Source organism: Apostichopus japonicus, chromosome 2 (genome assembly GCF_037975245.1).
Source record: "Apostichopus japonicus isolate 1M-3 chromosome 2, ASM3797524v1, whole genome shotgun sequence".
In the NCBI taxonomy this organism is placed as follows: Eukaryota; Metazoa; Echinodermata; class Holothuroidea; order Aspidochirotida; family Stichopodidae; genus Apostichopus; species Apostichopus japonicus.
Window position 1 is genome coordinate 7,402,773 of NC_092562.1, and position 21,680 is coordinate 7,424,452.

Genomic DNA, 21,680 nt, shown 5'->3' on the forward strand with positions numbered 1-21,680 from the left:
TTTCTACAGTGTATGCTATATGTAGTGTAGACTACTTATGATATTGTGTGAGAGGAAGGGAGTTCACTGTTCACTTTGACTTGGAATTGGCCTTGTGTTGTTGTGCTGGCTGTTGGGAAATGAAGGGTATGGCTGAGTGAAGTGACTGCAAACTGATGGAGACCTGAGAGATTGAGTGAAGGAGTTGGGACTGGAGTAGTGAAGGAATAAAAGTCACAGAACATTATAAATATTCTCCATCTTATCTTTGGAGTTCCACACTTCCGCATGAAACTTTTCAGCTTTGTCGGGACTAAACTAACATCGATCCTCTACTCGACAACGTTTTAGGTTTTCATATTTTAATGTTTGTATCTCATATCCTGTTTTAAAATGTCTCATGTTTTCATATTCTTACAATTGTTTGATATTGTATGTTTTAGGTTATCATATTTTAATGTTTGTATCTCATATCCTGTTTTAAAATTTCTGTTTTTATATTCTTACAATTGTTTGATACTGTACGTTTTAGGTTTTCATATATTAATGTTTGTATCTCATATCCTGTTTTATACAAGCATGCAATTACCCTCATGGTTTAATAAAGTTGATCTAATCTAATCTAACATCTTCCAAAAGTACTGGTAGCTTTCCGTGACAACCATCAACAGTTACATTGCTCTGACATAGAGTGTCATACACCGATTTCATGTATATAGAGCGGCAGACAACACTGAACGGTGTTCGGTTTATGAAAGTGACGTTGACATACTGTGCTGTAGACCAATGTGATAGAAAAATTATCTACTGTATGCTACAAAACTCGTCTAGGGCTCTCGGCCTATTCCAATTGTGTGTAATTAACTTCACAATTGGGAAATATCAAATTGGTACCACCCTGGAAGCTGGAACACATCACATGACAGTCCATGCAAGGTGACCACGTGTCCTTTGATGTAGTTCTTCTAGCCTATTTAGGCTTTCTATGGTTGTGACAAATAGCTTGATTCAAGCTATAGCAGACAATTACAGCATTGTTTTCTAATGTACTGTATAATGTGATACCATCCTGATACATGCTATATCAGAAAGAAATTCACCGAACGGTTTTTTACTCCTTCAGTACTAAATGATGGAAAATTGTAGTGTAAATGCTGCAGATCTATAAAACTTAAGTAATTTGATACATACCCAAATACATAGAATATCATGTTAGCCTTGTCACAAGTAATAATAATCATAATAATTTATTCTTATATAGCGCTTTACATCAAAAGAAAGATCTCAAAGCAGCTTCACAGAAACACATAAAATAATACAACTTAAAAATATTAGTCTAAAAATATTGCATCCTAAGAATTACAGAAATAAATAACTTAACAATAATTATTAAAAAGCAATTAATTTCAGAAATTAAAGACAAAAGCAATAAAATATGACAGCATACAATAAAACTAAAATACTAAACTATTACAGCCGAAATAGTCATCAAAAGATGAATACATGTTGGTCAAATGACACCAAAGTTGGTCAAATGACACCAAAGTTAAGAAGCATTCTGTTGTAGGATCTTAGTGTACTCTAGCACACTGAAATCAACCTCTTGAATCATTCAGTTGAAACTAGTGCTGTTTTACAATATGTAGGATTCAAAAAGTGATGTCCGAAACACATGGTGATGTCCGAAACATACTTTTAAGCAACCCTTTTTAATTCCCCAGTGAATGAGGTCGCCAGGAGGAAAATCCTCTGGCGACTAGATCTTTATTGTTCCCAAATTCTGGTCGCCCAGATTGAAAATGTGATCGCCACTCTGATATGCTAAATATTAGTACAAAAAACACTAGGCCTAGGCTCAACATCGAGTAGCACTACTCTCAGTACTGACTACACTAACGTTGAACTATAGTATAATTAAGTTCTAATTCCCGCACTTTGATAGTCGTGGCAACATAAGGCCCGTGTGTACACACATGTATGGGACAATACCGTAACGTAAACAATAGCTACAGTACCGCTCACATATAACTGGACATGTGTATGCGCACAGAATCGTATAAAGACGTATAAACACGTACAACAATTTTAGGAAATGCTTACCGTTAAATACTGGCGTTAAACAACATTTCGTATTTATTCCAATAAAGATCCACAAAGGATAAAAATGCTAAGTAGAGCTTACTTAAAGAGAAATAGAAACTGCATGTACATGGTCATTTTAAGTATTGAAATACTATGCAAAGAGATTCAGTTCACCGAAACACCCCTTTTCCTTACCACCTGAAGAAAACCGTCTTTTATAAATTATAGTACCTTACAGTACTTTACATTTGATACCAAAGTTACTTCTACAACAGCTTCCCAAAATTTTTGTGTGTCGCAATAGGTTAAGTTTTAACCGCACAGTACAATAATTTGCATATTACACCAAAATTTACACTCGGCGTCCAGATGGCGGGAAAATGTTCAATGTGTTGTTGTTGTGTTGTTCGGTCGTTCCCATGGTGCGATGAACTTGGGCAAGTTCGAATGTCGATGGCCTACTTATGTTCCGTGACCAATGTCAATGGGAATTAGATGCATGTTACAACGGTATGGTACGTAGACCACTACGACATGTGTGTACAGCGGTCTTAAGAAATTATTGTTGCTCTGAACTTTGCAAAAATTTGGAACGGGAAATCTATTCAATATTAATTTTATAGCAACGTGCGTGTAGTCAGTAAGTACATTTCAGTTTTTTGTAAAGCATTGGTGAAATTTTCAGTTGCAAAAACTGATCGCCACAGTATTATAGGGCTGGCGACTAGCATTAATTTTTCGAGAAATTCTAATCGCCAGCCGAGAATTGTGGTCGCCAATGCGACCATGGCGACCGTAATTAAAAAGGGTTGCTTTTAAGGTTATTTTGCTATAATATTTGGTAAAGATGGAAAAAGTTTTTGAGTAGTGCAGTATGTATGTTTGCAACAACAGAACTTGTCATAATATATTGTCTTTTTTTCAAGCAATGTTAACTTAAACTTGCCCTGGACATCACTGTTGTTTCGGACATCACACACATGGACGGAAAAATTGAAATGGTTATCAAATCAAAACGGATGAGTAGAAATGTGTCATGTACATACTGTAGTTGAGGGAGTTACTCATGCTCTAATTAGAGCAACAAAACAGTCTTGTGCGTTTTCACATACTTCATATATTAGTTGCTTCATGATGTTTTGGACATCAGCAAAATGTGGACGGAAACATTTTGCATGTTAACTTGATTGTGTATTACAATGTGGCTGAATGGACCATGCATCTGATATACAACTATGACAGTATTGATAAAGCACACCACTTTCAACATTTGTTATTTAACATCAAACTACGCCACTCACAAAATGGTGTAAAAATGTGGACGGAAAAAGTAATGTCCGAAACACTGGTTCGGTTTCGCAAATTCATTGGTGAAATTTTCTGAAATATTTATGAGAGGGAACCTATAGCCAGAAAGTTCAATCATGAAAAAACTTGTTGAGAATAGCTCCAAGTACATATAGTGCAGATTGAAAATGGCAACATTTTCCGTCCACATTTTGGCACCTCTGGGAGTATAGCATAGGATATGAATATCTCAGGAAGTTGTCTATGCTATGGTAGATACAGTTAGGTGGACTCTCTCCATGGGATTAATTTTTGTATCTCTAGAATCTCTAATTATTTTGTTACAATGCTCCAAATGCCATGTATGCTAATTTGAGCGCTTAAACATGAACAGACCCACGTCTACTTTATTCAAGAGATGCATAGTATGGAAAGCGATGAGAGTTACTGACAAAACGAATGGGGTGGTAAGATAATCTTTAATCATAGTTCTTCATAAAGACGGGGTGTTGCTATTCTTCTCAACCCAAATTATGCTTTTGACAGACTTAGGATTGTGCGTTTCAACAGCCGAAGGCGCATTATAGTTGAGGCTATGCTTTTGCAGTTGGTCTTCACCCTAGTTAACCTGTATGACCCAAGCTTCGATGATCCATCTTTCTTCTCCTCGATCAATCTTAAACTTGCTAATTTTAACTGGGAATGTATAGTTATTGGGGGAGACTTTAACTTTGTATTCAATTTAAAGATGGATAAAGAAGGGGGTAATCCTAGAACAAATTTTAATGCCAGGGAAAAATGCAAGGATTTAATGAGGACCTAAGATCTCATATATGTATGAAGGAGCAAAACCCTGGGTATAAAAGATTCACCTGGTACTCAAACAAAATTAACGGTATTCATTGCAGACTCAATTTTTTCCTTACTTCACAACATTTACTTATTCGGTGACAAGAATTTTTTTCTCTGCCAGTATCAATTCTGATCACTCAGTTGTTCTTTTAGATATAAAGGTATTAAAGGAGGACAGATGCCCAAGTTTTTGGAAATTTAATAATTCATTGCTTAATGATCCGGATTACAAGACTTTTATACTCACCACCATTTCAAGAGGTATAGACAATTATCAGGGTTGTAATCCCTCATTTAGATGGAAACTAATCTAAAGTCCCCTATACACATAATGCTTATGTGGCTTATAGATAAAAGAAGGCTAGGGAGGGACGCCACAATGAAATAACTTTGATGAAGGAAATTTCAGTCAACGAACAAGATTTCTCCCATACTAACTACCCTGTTTGTTAAGAAAAATATAAAAATATAAGGTATTCAAGCTCCATCTAAGGGCAAGGTGGAGAGTACAGCATCTAGAAAGGCGTAACAAAAAGTCCTGTATTATTCAAAACTAAAAATGGCAGAAGGGATTGAGATGGTGGATCGCCCCCAAATTCTGAAGGAGTTGAGTGACTTTGCAAAGTTCTTTATAAAAGTGCGATATGTGCAATCCTAATTATATTTTCCATGATTTGAATGGTGACTCTAAGCTCACTTTTGATGAGGCATTGGTCTGTGAGGGGAGTCTCACAGAGGATGAATGCAGGGTGACCTATTATCTTTGAACTACCGTAAAAGCCCAGGAAGTGATGGTTTGACAGTCGAATTCTGTAAACATTTTTGACTAGTATTGGAAATTTAGTTACAACTTCCCTAAATTATGCATATGACCACTTACAATTCTCCCCTGGTCAAGGCCGTAGTATTATTACTCTTATCGGAAGCCCCAGAAAGACGCAACTCTTGGGAAAAACTACTGCCCAATTGACTCCTTAATATAGACTACAAGATTTGTTCAAAGGCTCTTGCCTCAAGGATTAAGTCTGTCATTACATCTCTTATCAATCAGAACCAAACTGGCTTTGTTAAAATAGATTTATAGGAGAAAATATTCCTTTCACACTTGATGTTATAGATTTCTGTAGAGAAAATAATCTGCCAGATCTATTACTCTTGGTAGAATTCAAGAAGGCCTTGGATAGATTAGAGTGGAATTTTATATTCATATGTGTAACATTCTTTAACTTTAAGGAGGGGTTTATTAGATGAATTCATACTTTGTATTCTAATGCTTCTGCCAGCGTATGTAATAATGTCTACTCATACCCTTTCTTTCCAATTTCAAGAGGGGTCAGACTGGGCTGCCCGTTAAGCCCCTATATATTTATTATCTGTGCAGAAGTACTTGCCCTTAAAATAAACAATTCTCCCTTTATTAAAGGTAATTCCATTGTTAACAATGATACTTTAAGTTTTACAGTATGCTGATGATACAGTTATTATCTTGACAGGTCTTATGAGTCTCTATAAGAGACAATTGATATTTTGAAGATTTTGAAAGTTCTTCAGGTTTGAAAGTCAATTACCAAAATCTAACATTTTTCCACTCGGTCCACTGGCCCATTAAATACCGTATTTCCTTAACAATTTTCACTTCAGTTTACTTTTGGTCCGGTTACTTTACTTGGCATTACCTTTGACAATAGTAATGATAGACCATTTCACCTGAACTACGTACCAAAGCTTTCCCCGTCTCAAAAGTTTGCTTTTCTCTGGTCACAACGTGACCTGACCCCTATTGGGAAAACTCACAATTGCTAAGTCTTTTGGGCTTTCCCAGCTTGTCTTCCTCTTTTACCTAATCTAGTGTTTACACAGGTCCAAAAATCGGGAACCGGGTACCCGAGAGCCATAACCCGTGGGGTATCCGGGTACCCAGAAAATAAAATTGTTTACCCTCGTGTATCACGATTTTCAAGAAACTACATATTGGATGCTATAATAAATGAATTATATTCTCCACTGAAAATGTTTTCATGTACAAATACGTAAGTGGATAAGGTATAAAACCTTCCTCAATAATTTCTACTTGCTAAAATTGTTTCTTTCATTAACTTGTTAATAACTTTATATAATTAACATCACTACTAACATCGCAATGCCGCCGCTGCTTATGTTTGCTCTCCACATCTATTGATATACATATCAATTTAGCTCTTAAACAGTTTTTACTACTACTATCTGTTATGCAGGCCCAGCGTTTGCATTACTGTAGCTGCGAGATTGCGCAATTCGCGCAATTTCATCGCATTAGGAATAAACGTTTAGTAAAAAGCCACTTGCGATTATTTTTTTTTAGTTATCCCGTCTTTAATCCATAAGTTACATCTCGTAAAATTCCTTTTCAGTTTTACCTTCTATGAAACAAACAAATGAATAAATAATAATTGTGAGAATTCCTTCAATTTCTTCCACATGGTAGCCTAACAACACACTAAGTAAATGGTGAAATCTAGCCTAACCATCTGTTTATTCGCTGAAGTTGTGACGCAGTTATAAGATATCCATGGAATACTTTCATTATTGCTGTTATCTTAGACCACATGGTAGCCTAACACAATGGGAAAATCTTGCCTAACCATCAGTTTGCAAAAAAAAAAAAAAAAATCACACTGCGTAGGATTCGGGTAATAAATAAGGAACCGGGTAGTATCGCGTCGGGCGGGTATCCGGATACCCCGTGCAAACACTATTGGACACAATAACATGGTTATATGCTAAAATAATAAAGCTTTGGTTGACACAATCAGATTGAGCATCAAAGTGTTTTGTTTTGTATTATTTGTGTTCATTTTCAATTTTGGTGGAAAATTGAAATACTTTATACAGGGATGTAAGTGCAGCAAAAAAAAAAAAAAAACGGAAAACTATTCGGAGACCCCGGGTGAATGCCGTCCTAACACATCCTACTCCTAGCTCTGACTACTTACACACTATCGTTATGTTAGGCTAGCTCAGAAGTATTAGCGCTAACACATCTTACTCCTAGTTCTTACTACTTACACACTATCGTTATGTTAGGCTAGCTCAAAGTTACGAATACGTTGCAGCGAACTACGGAATAAAAAACTGTCTCACATTCGAATGCGATCACAAATATCGACTTTCATATGCGTATCCCGTAGATTTCCGCCGCTCACAAATATCACAAGCGTTAATTCCGAAACTTATGTCGAGCACCAGCAGTTACGAAGATATTAATTAGCAGTCCAATCAACGTGAATTAGGCAAGGTTTTTCAACGACAGAAATGAGCTATGGCGATTTGAAGTTCGCACGTACCCAACGATATTCACATGGCACAATGTTGTACAGTGCAATGCGATGATGCAAAACAGGAATGGTATTTTGATTGATCGATGAGTGAAAGTTGAAGTTAGCTTGCTGCAACGGGCCAGGCATTTTTGCCGCGTTGTGTCTTTGATATTCGAACAATTTTGTGGAACTTTATTGGAATTAAAAAAAAACGGAAGACTTACATCCCTGTAAAAAAAAAACCGGATTTCCGTAAAAATACGGAAGACTTACATCCCTGTTTATAACTGCGTCACAAATTCAGCGGTATAGGCTAGATTTTCCCCATTGACTTAGTGTGCTGTTAGGCAACCATGTGGTCTAAGATAACAGCAATAATGAAAGTATTCCATGGATATCTTATAACTGCGTCACAAATTCAGCGGTAAAGGCTAGATTTCCCCCATTGTCCAGCAATGCATTTTCACTCGGCCTATAGACTGTCAGTGTCTGATCGACTGTTGTTACCACACCATTCAAAATGCATTGCATTGACATTTAGCCACGAGTCTCATTTGTTTTCTGGGTACATTATTAGAAACTAACGTTAGGGCGACTTTATTAGTGTACAGATTTTTGCTAACGATGTTGTAAAGTTAATATATCGCGCATGTTTTTAAATAATGTATGTATGGATTGGGTGTTATTGAGAAACTATTTAATTGAAGTCACTTTCGTTTTTAATGAAATAACGGAATAAGACTCAATAATTCTTCAAAGCCTACATTTTTTTGGTCGTCCAAAGACTACCAAGCACACAACATTTTGAAAGATTTGGTAGTCTGACGTAATTTCTAGTTGCCTCGGACAACTGTGACAATCCTACACTGATCAGGGATAAGGATATTGTTATTGCAAACATGTCTATGGAAGATGCAAGCAAAGCATGGTAAAAGTTAAGATTTTGGAACTTGGTGGAAAGCTGTGCAGATAAATTATTTGGAATAATAGTAATATCCAAGTAAATAACAAAACCATTTTTACAAAAGTTTGTTTGACCATGGTATAAAGTACATTAAAGATGTTTTCCATATTAACAACCCACTCAGTTATAAAACATTTAAGACTAAATTCGGTGTTCGTTCCTGCCCTTTCATGGTTTAATAACGCATCATTGATGAGGTTTTTATTTAAATAAATTTAAGTTTATACTGCAAGTTGAAAATTTTCTTTTAAAGAAACATGCAAAAGTCTTGCATATGATGCATACAGAAAAGCATTTGGTAATTGAACGATGTTATTTAATTAAGAATTAAGCTCTAACTGAGCCATTGAAACGACATGTATCTTTGCATAGGCTACATTACGATCTGTTGGGTAGCTTGGTTATTGTCTGATGTTATTTAAGTTTTGATTGAGAGCTGTTAAAATGACTTGTATGGAAGCACACACATTGATTTATATTAGAGTAGCAACAGAAATTTTAATTACTAAAACTGTTAAGACTGTACACGACAAGTGTGTAATTCGTTTGTAACGATATATGTGAAATACTGTATGTAGTAATGTATATATACTGTTTAATGAAACTATGATTCAGACAATACAGGTGGGGAAAAAAAAGGTGAAGGTAACAAAAGGAGAAAGTATCATACCCTCATCTTTTCCACAGTATAGGAAGGTGGTCAAGAGGATTTATTTCCTGAGTGCAAAAGTTTAGCTGGTTGGTGAAATATAGAGCTTCCATGGAACAAAGCCTAAAGGTATCTCTTTTAGTAGCGCTTCTGAAAATCATACTGAACTCATGAGGTATTGTTGAAGTATAACTATTCCATAAAGCTGAAATTACTCTTATTTTGCTTACATTTCAAAAGCAAAACTTACCCGAAACTGGTATCATCAATTTCCCTTTCCACAGAAATTCTCTCTTGCTTTGTTGGTATATTTGCAATATATCTTGTTTTAATCATTGCTCTAAATTGTCCAAGGAAATTAAAGGTTAGTAGGGCACTTACATCAGTATAGCACAGTTGGTTACTTTATTCATTGCTCTGCTTACTACACTTCTTGGTCTACTTAAAAACTTAAAAGCACACTCTCAGCTAGGAATTTTTTAGAGGGCGGGCCAATTTCATATGTTTCGATGGTTCACCGTTAATCACGTGACACGGTATTTGTAATATACTGCCAGTGTACAGTGAACCCTGTATGTAAATATACGTAATATATAGCACAGTTTCATGCAGTGGTAGCATAACACACGTAACGTGTATATTGCGGCCGCGTCGCCGCACTGTTGAGGTGGAAGGCACAGGTTGCTTTATTGTGGGTCCCGATGCCAATTTCAGTGAGCGACAAAACGGACATGAAATGAAAAGTGTACTTGAGCTGGTGCTACGTACGTGGACTGGGTCTCCAAAAACGATCTACTGGAACAGAGATCGGGGATCGACAAAATGAACGCTACCTTCGCGGAGCATTTACTGGCATGGCAGATCATACGAGAAGGTAGGCAGCAAATTATGCTAACGACTAACGTTATATATTTACTATTTAGGCAACTGTTTTCCGGCCGAAGTGTTTGGTCTACCGTAGGCTTCCTTGTTATATTGTTCAATAGATCATGCTAGCTAGGCCTACTACTACGAGTACTACAAACTAAGGCAACTAATACACCGAGAGACATAGGCTAGTACAGTAGTACTAGTAGTATAGTCAGTTTTGCGAAGTTTGGTACACTGCGAAGTTCGGACACCCCTAAGAAATAGGCGATTTCATGATGAGACAACCTACAGCAAGAGCCAATTGCATGAAAAACTACGAAGCTACAGTTACTTCTCTCCAAAATGACCCAACCATATCAAGTATAGTTTCAGGTGATTTATACCATGAGATATAGTTTTGGGGTGTTTTAAGGCATAGGTGTCCGAACTCCGCAGTGTCCATGCTACTGCAGTGCAGGCTGCTGTACAAACTGTAGACTAGCCTAGGCCGAACATTTCATGGTGTTATTTATGCTTTTCAACTTATATTCGCCTACTAAGCATGATCAGTATGGAAGTGTGCGGTATCATGTGTTTGGTTTATGATTCGGTAGCTTTGCAAATATGAATAGGACTTAGGCCTAGCCTACATTAGTGTAATATGGATTTGGTAGGGAGATCTGCCCACAAGAAAATTAAACTCGAAAGAAATGCAACTTCTCATGAGCGGAGCAATAGCAAAAGTAGGACTACTGTAGCCTAGCTCCAGGCCCAGATTTATAAAATTATGCACCATGGAGGGCCTACCTCAATTTGGTGGTTATTCTTGTCAAGAGCATTTTTGATATGGGCATATTTATTTTGTAACTGTAAGTCTAGTATGCAATGAGATACGTGAGGGACAGGGGCCTATATGCAATAAAGTAACTGTTTTCATTTCCTACTCTCTACTTTACCAGCACAATTATAGAGTTCCTAGCAACAAATAAGTTAGTCTGACAGCTTGAAAATTTCCTGCATATTTGGGAGTAATTATAGAACACAGGGCCACTTGATGATTCTATTTTAGAGGGCGTCATACGTGTATGGACATGTATACAGACACACCGCGCATCCGGATGCTTGTTAATGAATGGCCCTGTATTCTATAATTGTACCCATATTTGCATGCATGGTCATTCTCAGTTATAGACTACTAATTTGTGTAGCCATTTCAGTTTTGTCTTTTTTTTGGGTCTGAGAATGGGTTCTTAAGTGGTGAAATAACCTCGAATCTGCTGAGCAACTCCAAGATGAATTAAGTTACTAAGGCATTGGGTTCTTTTACTTTTTTAAGTCTAATATGCATAGGTTAGGGTATTTACTTTGCTTCACTTGTTTGTCAATCCGCATAGCCACTTTAGCTGTGGATGATTCTCCACTTGCACAGAAAAAATGTACACATTAATTTAAACTCTTTCTATCCCAAATTAGAGTATGCCTATAATACTCCCAACTTGGTATAGTAACTTAAAAAAACGGTAGCGGCTTTTCCTGGTAACTGTAGTGTAAAGTGATAACTGATATAACTAAGTTTTCCAAATTAATTCAAAACTCAAAAGCCTTCTCAGAAAGAAGCTACACTAGCTCTACAGGCTCCTTTGTTGAATTAGTGAAGAATAGTAGATATTGTTCACATATTCAGGGGCGGATCCAGGGGGGGGCCGACCCGGCCCCGGCCCCCCCTTTTTGGAAATCAGTTGCGTTTTTTTAATGTGGGAGTACTTCAAATTCCTAATAGGCATAACTTGGTGAAAGAAAAGCCTAATATATATCCAGCTGCTCTTCCCTCAAATGCGATCGTTTTTATTCCAAATTTGAAACTAAGGCAATAATCAGGCCTACGCGACATCAAGTATTAATTAGATACGGCTCAGTACTATAGTGCTGACTATTACTGTCAGGGAAAATCAATGCACAGTTAGCAAGTATATCATAATTATCTGAATGAAAGGGGGTGTAGGCGGTTTTACACTATCTAACGCAACGTAGTCGCCAAGAACCTGAAGTATTTTTAAGGGAGGGCCCGAGGAACATGAACTTACAGCATGCTCCTCGTGGTGAAACATAATTGCACCTATTAGGTGAATTGAGTGTACTGTTAATAGTAGGAGAGACTAGTGTAGGTTCTTATGACCAACTCGACCGGTTTCTGCTCTCAAACTTTATAGGAGGAGCTTCATCAGTAGTAGCCTTTGAATATTTTATATTCGGCCTGGGCGTCTCGTTCTCAAAATGCATCTATTTTCTGTGCACGAGTTTTTATGGACTCATAGTGCAGCTATAAGAGCATCTAAAAGAGCTTCGTGTGAACCTTGAGAGTCAGCTGATTCTTCGTTAGTATGAAACCTTGAGTTAACAAGTAAATCTTTGAGATTTTGGGCCTTTTGTAGGCTAGAATCGGTTCTTTTGGAAACAGTTTGGATAATTCCGCGTGCAGGGGCGTAGCGAGCGGGGGGGGGATGTGGGGGTGTAACACCCCCCAATAATTTGGTCGCTGTGGGCAAATTTTGGGTCTGTTGGCAAAAGGAGAAAAGGTGAAGAGAGCGGAAGGGGAAGAAAGAAGGAAAGCTGAATAGAGAAAAGGAGAACGGGAGCTTCTTTATCGGTTATTTCGATTTTCCAGTTCTTCATCTGATAAACTCATTCACCAATCCAATCACCCGACGCCTGCAAGTTGAAAACCTCTCGGCAAATAACTGATAATGTCACGGCCGTCAGTATAGCTACTGTAGCCAGGCTCAGCTAGACGAGTGCCAGAATCGCCGGCAACTCAGTGAAAGAAATGGAATTAAGGGCTTCCGTATAGGCCGCAGCCCATGAGTCGTGCTATCGTGTGACAACGTGTTGTTATTATTCTCTGTTCAGAATGACGCCATCACAGATGTCATTCATTCTCCGTGGAAAACTTAAGGACACGGCTCACGAATTGTACACAATTTTTAACGTTTCTCGCTTGTATATCAATGAATGTTGTTATTTCTTATTACCGGGAAGTTTTCTGAACATTTTCATCACGAAGTTTCACTATTTCAACAATCGGTGAAAGAGAAAACACAGTTCGATAATTGGTCCCAATTAATTCTTCTTCTGCCATAAAAATAATATCGAAATGGAAATTCTACGGTGCCAAATTTGACTTAAAATATGCACCAGATTGCACCTAAGGACGTTTCAAAACTAAAAATTTTCCAAAGGGGGAGGGGGACACCCCCTCCCCTTAGACCCCCCCATTTCAGTCACTACTTCCAGATCAGTCGGCAAATCAAATCCTCCACCCCCCCCAACAACAAAACCTTCGCTACGCCCCTGTCCGCGTGTTGCGAGATTAAGTGCCAATGTTTCAAGAGTACATTTTTCAGATGCGTGGTTTTGATATGGGGTGTATAGGTAAGCTTGAACACCATTGGTGGTTCCTTTTGTTTAGGTTTGGTAGTGAGGTATTGCCCACGGTTTTCAAATTTTATGCCTTTCGTGGCTGAGGCAATTTCCTCTTTCAGAGTAACAGTTTCTCTGTGAACGCATTCTTTTTCTGTAAGAAATCAGTCTCATTGTTACATAGACGTGCGTATCGTAAGACTTCCCCTTTAATGAAGCCTTTAAAGGTGGCAAGTGGGTGTGCAGAGTTTCTGTAGAGGTATTGGAAGGTTTCCGTGGGTTTGGTGTAGACTTTGGTGTCTAATAACCCATTGGTTTCAAACCTTGGACCTTTGAAGATTTTCAAATCTAGGTATGTTACCTCTGTGTGTAATATTTCTACCGTAAACTTTAAGAAGCGGTGAATTTCATTCAACCTGTTTACTAGTTGTTCAAGTTCCTGAGGTGAACCGTCGTAAAGCAATAGAATTTCATCTCTATAGCGGAGCCATTTTAAGATTTTATTATCTGTCGGTAAAATCTGGTTTTCCAGTCTATGCATGACGATATCACAGATTTCCGGAGAGGCTTGGCTACCCATGGCGCAACCGATCTTTTGTAGATAGAATTGGTTATTGAACTCGAAACAGTTTCTTGTTAAAAATAAGTTCAATTAGTTTGCGCATGGATATGGAAGATATTTTATTTATTCCATATTCGCTTTTTCCGCCTTTTCATAGACTTCTTGACATATATCTAATGCCTCCTCTTGAGGAGTATTGGCATACATGGCGACGACATCGAGTGTAGCAAGTACTACTGCTTTTGGTAACGGGGGGCTTCCACAATTTTCAGAATGTGATTTGTGTCTTTCACATAGGTGCTTTGTTTTAATACAATAGGAAGCAAGAAATAGTCCACAAATTCCGATATTTTTTCGGTCGGTGATCCGTTTCCGCTTATTATCGGGCCCTCCCTTAAAAATACTTCAGGTTCTTGGCGACTACGTTGCGTTAGATAGTGTAAAACCGCCTATACCCCCTTTCATTAATATGTATATCATAATTATCTCATTGAATATATCTTGTTTTATGTTTTTTCTTGGGGTGAATCCAGTGGCGGCGGAACCGGGGGGGGCTTGGGGGGCTGAGCCCCCCAATGAAAAAGTTGAGGGGGCAAATGCATGATAAGCCCCCCAATATTTATTTAATTAATTATTTAATTATTGCATTTAATTGCAAGTAGTAATTTACTACACTCAAAAACGTCTTTGCGAGTACACTACGAGTAATAGCTACTCTCTTAAAACACCATCGAATATACAAATTACAATGTTTTTACAGATTTTTACGTGCAATCTGAGAAATTGCAGGCTTGAGACCCATATTTTAGGGCTAGGTATTCGAAGCATAAAACACTCGGGAAGTGCCGTTTCCGGCCATCTGGAGGTTTGAAAAACCCAAAATTTTCTTCTACGCTCCGCGCCAACCAATGGTGGCGCTCCGCTTAGATAGTCTCCACACATTAGCCCCCCAATAATTTTCCCGTTCCGCCGCGCCTGGGTGAATCTAGTGTCATAATTTTCGCGCAAAAGAAAGAAACGAATCGACGCAATAATAGTGTGTCCATTGTACATGCACTGTTGAGCGTTGTTAAATATGTGTCTATCGAGAAAAAATATGTGCACAAAAAAGCGTGTCTGCAACGTTTCTGGTTTTTCTAGTTTTTGGCGAAATGTTTCACCATTTTGCATCTAAGCACTCACAATTAACCAAAAATTTCCAAGGAGGAGGGGACAACCCCTCCCCAGACCCCTCCCTAGGACAGACCCCTCCCCAGGACGCAGATCACTAAAGTGCTACCATCGGGATGTCGGCCCCCCCTTTCTCAAAATCCTGGATCCGCCCCTGATATTTATGCATTCATAACATGATAGTTTGCTATCATCGTTGTTTAATCATAAAATCAAGGACAACATAAACAAATCAATGTCACCAATAATTGTGAATGCCACCATTTTATGTTCGACAAAATTGATCACATTTAATTTAAAGGATACACCATGCATGGCACATTGACGGACACTGACGCACATATTGTAGTTGTAATAACGCACCAAATATGCGCTTCATCGGACATGACGCATCATTCCGGGGGTCGTTGAGTCCGTCTTACAATAATTGATAATTTCATCATGATATAGAAATTAAAGACATATGCCAAAATATAACAACATCATAGGCTTCATAGCTCTACACATAATCTGATCATGCAGTTCTAAAAATTATACAAAATGAAAATGATACTACTGATTTGTGAGAGAACTAGAATGGTCACCCATTATATACCATATCATGTTTCTATAGTATCTTTTAACAATTCACTGTTTAGGGCACACCTGTAGAATATTCCGTAATTTTTAGTCTTGGAAATAAGCAAAGCCTAGCTATATTTTTAAAAGTAATTATGCATCCCTGAACATGATGAAATTTGGTGACATATTATTGTATGAGCAAGCCTACTGGAACATTGCCATTGTAACATCACACGTTATGACATGTAGTGTATGTAAGGCATTAGTAGATGAGTTATAATACTGCAGGTGTATACTACTAACATAGAAATAAGAAATATAATAGAAATTGTTGCACATCACTAGTTTAGGTTTGCACTATATTAGTAAATGGACCATTCTTGAATACTTGCAGAGTTGACACTATACATACTGTAAATCATAAAGCAGATGTGATGAATTTATGCTGCCAATAGCAAAGTTCTGTATTAACTAGTAGTGTAATTACTGTTCTGTGTTTGCAAAATTGATTTGAATTTTTGACTATTTAGTGAAGGGAAAAATGTGGTATTCAGTAATTTATGTTGGAAGTTATATATTTCACTATGTCAGGGATTTGCTCACACTGGGCAGCTGCGCCCAGCAGTTCTGAATGCCGCCCCGCACAAACAGTATTTAACCTTTATCGCCCAGCACTTTTTGATGATAATATAATAAGTTTTACCATAACCAAAATCTGGGAGAATATATGGCACAGAATAGGAATATACAGTAGCACCACCTAAGCATACTACATGTGCAAAATTTGTCCATTTGGGGGGGGGGGTACCCCACCCATGAAATCCCTCTCCCAGGGTGTGGATCACACTACCGCCCAATATGCCTGGCACTCAAATATTTATGAGCACTTCCCTGCTATGTGTACAGTATGCATTCTGATATATTATTAACTTTGCACATCCCGGTGTTATTTGCCTTTTTCAGTTGAAGGTGTGTGCCCAATTAAGAAACTCGAGAGGTTGGTATCCAAACTGATCAACCAGAAAAGATAACACCACTTCCTCAACGAAAGGCTATGCCCAACAGAGGCTGATGCAGCAATGCACTCCAGCAGCTATACCCCAGTGGAGACTGGTAATTTTTTGATGTACATACTGTAACCATTCCATGCTGTAAATAAGTCTACATTTTAACTAGGTCTGCAGTCTACTACTGTAGGACTGTACATGACTAACCAGATTTAGGGCATTGGACACATTCATTTATTGTATTATGTTATATTAATGACGTAGACATGTAGTGCTAAATATGGTGCTAATACAGCCACTGGAGGTCTGTAAATGTGAGGGACCCAAAAATGTTCAAACCCCACAAGTTAATGATAACAGTACCTGTAGTATTTTTCCTTATCTCTGAAAAATAAAGACATTTACCAATCTTGTAGAATGTGCTACCTACTGTACCTGTCTGAAGCAGTTTGTGATCAAAAATTGCACATTTATTCTTTTCTCTTTATGTTTTCTTTTTATGTTTCATGATGATGTGGCATCATTTGTACATAGAGTACAGTACTTGCACTGCTTAAAGATAGTTACTCTTAACTGCCTATACTGTAGTTGTCATCTGATCAGGTTGTCATGTGCATATAGTTTCATATCAGCAAAGACATTGACATTTTTGGCAAATTTTGAGTGTGAGCTATATTTCTAGTTTAACATGTTAGGGGCATCATTAAGGGGTCTACTTTCACCCAGATTTGAACAATAATTTTTAGTTATTACAATGAATGCAAGTTACAATCTCAGTGAATAAACAAACATAACATTTATGCTGGCTCCAACCCAGTTACCTTGGCTATGAGCCTGAATGTCTCTTTTGCAATTAAAATCAAATAAATCATATCTTGGAAAATCATTTGAACAGGTATATCTTTGTGACACTTCTGTCCTCACACAATGCCATAAATATGTCTTTTTTCCATTTTCATTTCACATTACAGATGTACAGAACATCCTTTAGAGGAACAGTACAGCACAGCATAGCGTTATGGCATGATGGATGTTTTGCAAGCAGATATAAGGGTTGGAACTGGAAGTATTTGTGTTGGATTGTTTCATTAATAAATGTGTGCTTCTCTACTTTACGTAAGATGATTGTCATATTTCTTGTTCTCCAGTGAAAGCTATGGATTTGCATAGTGAACGTTGTTAACATGGATACGGTCAATTTTGAAATAGCTGATGTCAAAGCAGTTTCTCAGCTTATTTAAATACCATACATCAAGGACACAAGAGTGGACAATTGGAGTAACAAGTATCCAGAATGGAGATATCACAAGGCTTCAAGACAATTGAACAAACTGTACCATAACAGACAACAACAAACATGGTGTCTCAGTAAAATGAACTTACAATGTATCATAAGAATTTATCTTCTCCATGGTGTCAAACATTGATTGTTGCATTCAGTGCGTTATGTATCCTTCTCCTTTCTGTAGTATTTAGCATTGATTTGCATGTTCATTCATAGTGTAAGTAAACAACATAATTGACGTCATCAAAGTTACAACTGTGTCATATTAAATAAGTAAATGATTGAATATTGGTTTCACTGCATACTTGATTGTACACTATTTGGCTTTCCATGATAGCAATATCTGATCTTTTTAATTACTGTAGCTTGTTCAGTCATACCAGTAGTTCTAATGTGACATTGATCTTGGGTTTTTTATTGTTGGTACAGAATAACTTGTCTTTATTTTGTATTGTGTGAGATCAATTTAACATAACATATATTGTGATGTCATAGAGTGTTGAACAGGTACTCTAACTTGCAGCTAGTAGTGATAAAACAGTTCATTCAGTGCTCTCATGATAACCCCAGTCGGGCCCAGTGGCAGATGGAGATAGTGGCAGATGGAGCTGTTTGAAATGCAGGGGACATTATAGGGTCTTTTGAAGTTTTGGCAAAAGTTCTTTTGCATGTAAAGCTGCTATACTTATCATGGAGAAGTTCCACAATGGAGGCATGGCATCTCCTAGCCTTATTTGGGTATATGTCCTTGCATTCCATATTTGGAACACTGCCCTACTATTGTTTGTATTGCTTATTCTAAAGTTAGGTAAGTCAGTATTGTAACATGTTTTTTATTTTTAACACATTGATTGCATCTGTACAGTTCTTACATTGAGTTCAACTACAAAGACCATGAGCAGGGAAAACTTACCACTATCTCACTTGCATTTCTTAATGTTCAAGTGACCATATTCATACTTTAACCAAAGCATTTCTTCCATATTAGATAGTGTTTATCCAGAGTAGGTTACAGGATATTTTCAAGGTGGGCTATGTAGTATTGTCCCCAATATAGCATGCTATAATATTTGCTATTTGCTAATAATTGCTAGAATATTTAAGATGTTCCTAGAGGTCTTTACTTTCCAAATTGTTCTAAGGCATTCTAATTGAAAGCATAAGATGCCTGAATGTACCAGTGAGGTAAATTTCCTGGAAGGTGGTAATAAAACCAGTTTCAAAACTTTGACCAAAGGTAACCATATTTGAATATCTGGTTTATTTGGGGCCAATACAGCATACTCTGGTCGAGAGTTGGCGTGGAAGCCACCATATGTTTGTAGTAATGCAGTAAAATGTAGTAAAGGCAGCTGGAGGAGTCCAGTTTACCCCTGTGCCGAAGGTCATTCATCTTTTGGTTTTTTTTGGAGAACACTTTAACCTTCCTAACCACAGAGCTCCCAACTGGCCCACAATTCGCAGGTTGGACCGGCATTCTAACACCCAAAGCCCCTGACCCACGCAAGCATCCCAAAAACCTGCATTGTAATTGACAAGTATACATAAAAAATTGCATCAAATTTGGACTTAGCAACCATCATTTCTTTAGCATTTAGCATAATAGAGTATAAAACCTCCTTTACATCATCATTTGAACCTCAAATTAGGCTATATTTTATTTCATTGGGGCGAGCAGCGAACATTTTCATGCCACGGGCAAGGATGAATTATCACCTGCTATTCAATTTATTGATGTTACACACAAAAAAATGCATATTTCTCATAAAATTTTGGGTGACAAAAGCCTTTCTAGGTGCCACCAGTTTACAGTTACATGTAGGCATCACCAGGATTCCAAAAAAAATAAAAAGGGGAGGGAGACACCCCCCATATACCCCTCCCCCAGGACGGCAATTCGTGGCATGGACCAGCATTTGCCTTCTCAAGAGTTGGGAGCTATGCAACCATACCATTAACAACATGTCTCTATAGGCCCAGGGGATTGAATCCTTGGGTAGCCGTCCTGAGCTAGTGCGAATCAGCAGAGAGAGAGGTTGCGGATGCAACGCCTTCGCACCATTCAACCACATGGGCTCAACATTCAGGAAGGACATGACTAACTTTTCTTCATTCCCCCTCCTTCTCCCCTTGCCCCCCTCCCCCATTACTCCTTTTCTCATAGCTTTTTTCACCCCTTTTTTTCTCCACACTTTTCTGTTGTTGTCCTTCTCCAGTTTCTTCCCTACCCCTTCTCTTAATCCTCTCTTTGTCCCTCCACTGTTTATCTCCTACCTATCCTCTTCCCCTGTTGGTTTTTATCTTTCATTCTTCTCTCCATCCCTTGTCTACTAATCCCCTTACATCTATCTATTTGTGTTCACCATGCTCATTAACCTGTCTGTATTATGTGCGTGTTTTTTCTACACAGGCTCTCTAGTGGATAAGCTGTTTGCTCACTGTTTTATTTTATTTTGAACTCAAGTATTGAAGAACGTTAGGCCAGAAGCAAGTCGTTTCGTCAAATAACAGTACATAAGCAGCACACATTCAGTCACATGTTTATAGAGAGTTACACGACGAAACTATTCGTATTTTATTTCTTCAGCAATTTCTCCAACAAAAATCGGCAGCACGAGATCATACGGACCATATGACTCTTTCCATAACAACTACCTGCTCCTACGAGCTGGTATAGCGTTTTCCCAGCAGTACAATATGCACTGTTCTATATAGCAAATCAAAAAATTGCGTAACTCGAATAGCACACAGTACAATTACACAGTGTGCCTATAGGTTACGCAACACTGAGAGGCAGATTAGAATCTCGGAAACCTGATACCTTCGCGGTAACGGTACCCATTTGCGTATGTTTATAGCTAAGAATGAGAATGCCATATTGAAGAAATGAATATGTTGCCGTTGTGAGAAGAGGGCAGCATTGTTTTTATTTTTTAATCGGGGAATACGTTGAGACAAGATTTTTTATTTAGCAATTTCCTAGCTGAGAGTGTGCCTTTAAGAATGTGACCGTTAACATCAATAGCAGATATATTCAATTAGCTTTTCTTCTTACAGGACTTGGGTGGTATTAAAGGGATATTCTGTTGTCAAACAATATAACACTTTATCTTAATGTGAAAAATATTCCACGTTTTCAAATACTTGACTTTCCTAGTACAGCAGTCTGATATGTGATATATGTTGAATGCTTGTTTAGCTGTGAAAGTTTTTAGCACTAAGAATTTCATCTAAATACCTCATTTTGTAGATATATGATTTTTGTTCTGTCGATAAATCAGGTAACACTTTTTAACAATTATGTATATGGCTCATATGCACATATTATGGCTCAATTGACAAAGATGACAAACTCACTCTACCTTTGCAATATGCATTGGAAATAATCTTATCTTGACTATACAAATGTTATATGGATGTGGTTTTGACCTGAAGATGAAAAACTTTTCCTTTAGTTTTCTTATAAGCAATCAAACTTCACTCACTGCAATATCCCTTTACCCGAAAGTTATTTCACAAAAGCTCACTTTGATGGCCTTCACCCCACTGATTATAGTAAACATTTCACAAAAACTTTAAGTGAGGGCCTCTTTCCCGAAATAGCCACATGGCAGTGGTAACATTGAACAAAATAGACATTACAGAATGCCAACTCAGTGTCTATGCCTTTAAAGCAAGTAGTTTTAGTGCTCTTTGATAAAAAATAACTTCCTAGCTCGC

At 37.7% G+C, this 21,680-nt stretch overlaps 1 protein-coding gene and 1 long non-coding RNA gene across 10 annotated transcripts in view; one reads left to right on the forward strand and one right to left on the reverse strand.

Moving 5' to 3' along the window:
* Positions 1-21,680, reverse strand: part of LOC139976469 (UDP-glucuronic acid decarboxylase 1-like) — an 87,390-nt gene that overhangs the window by 48,754 nt on the left and 16,956 nt on the right. The gene's annotated exons all lie outside the window — the stretch shown is intronic.
* On the forward strand, positions 7,321-21,668 carry LOC139976500 (uncharacterized). The gene is made up of 3 exons (XR_011796190.1): positions 7,321-10,351; positions 16,632-16,781; positions 17,647-21,668. It is a non-coding gene; the product is annotated as an uncharacterized lncRNA (long non-coding RNA).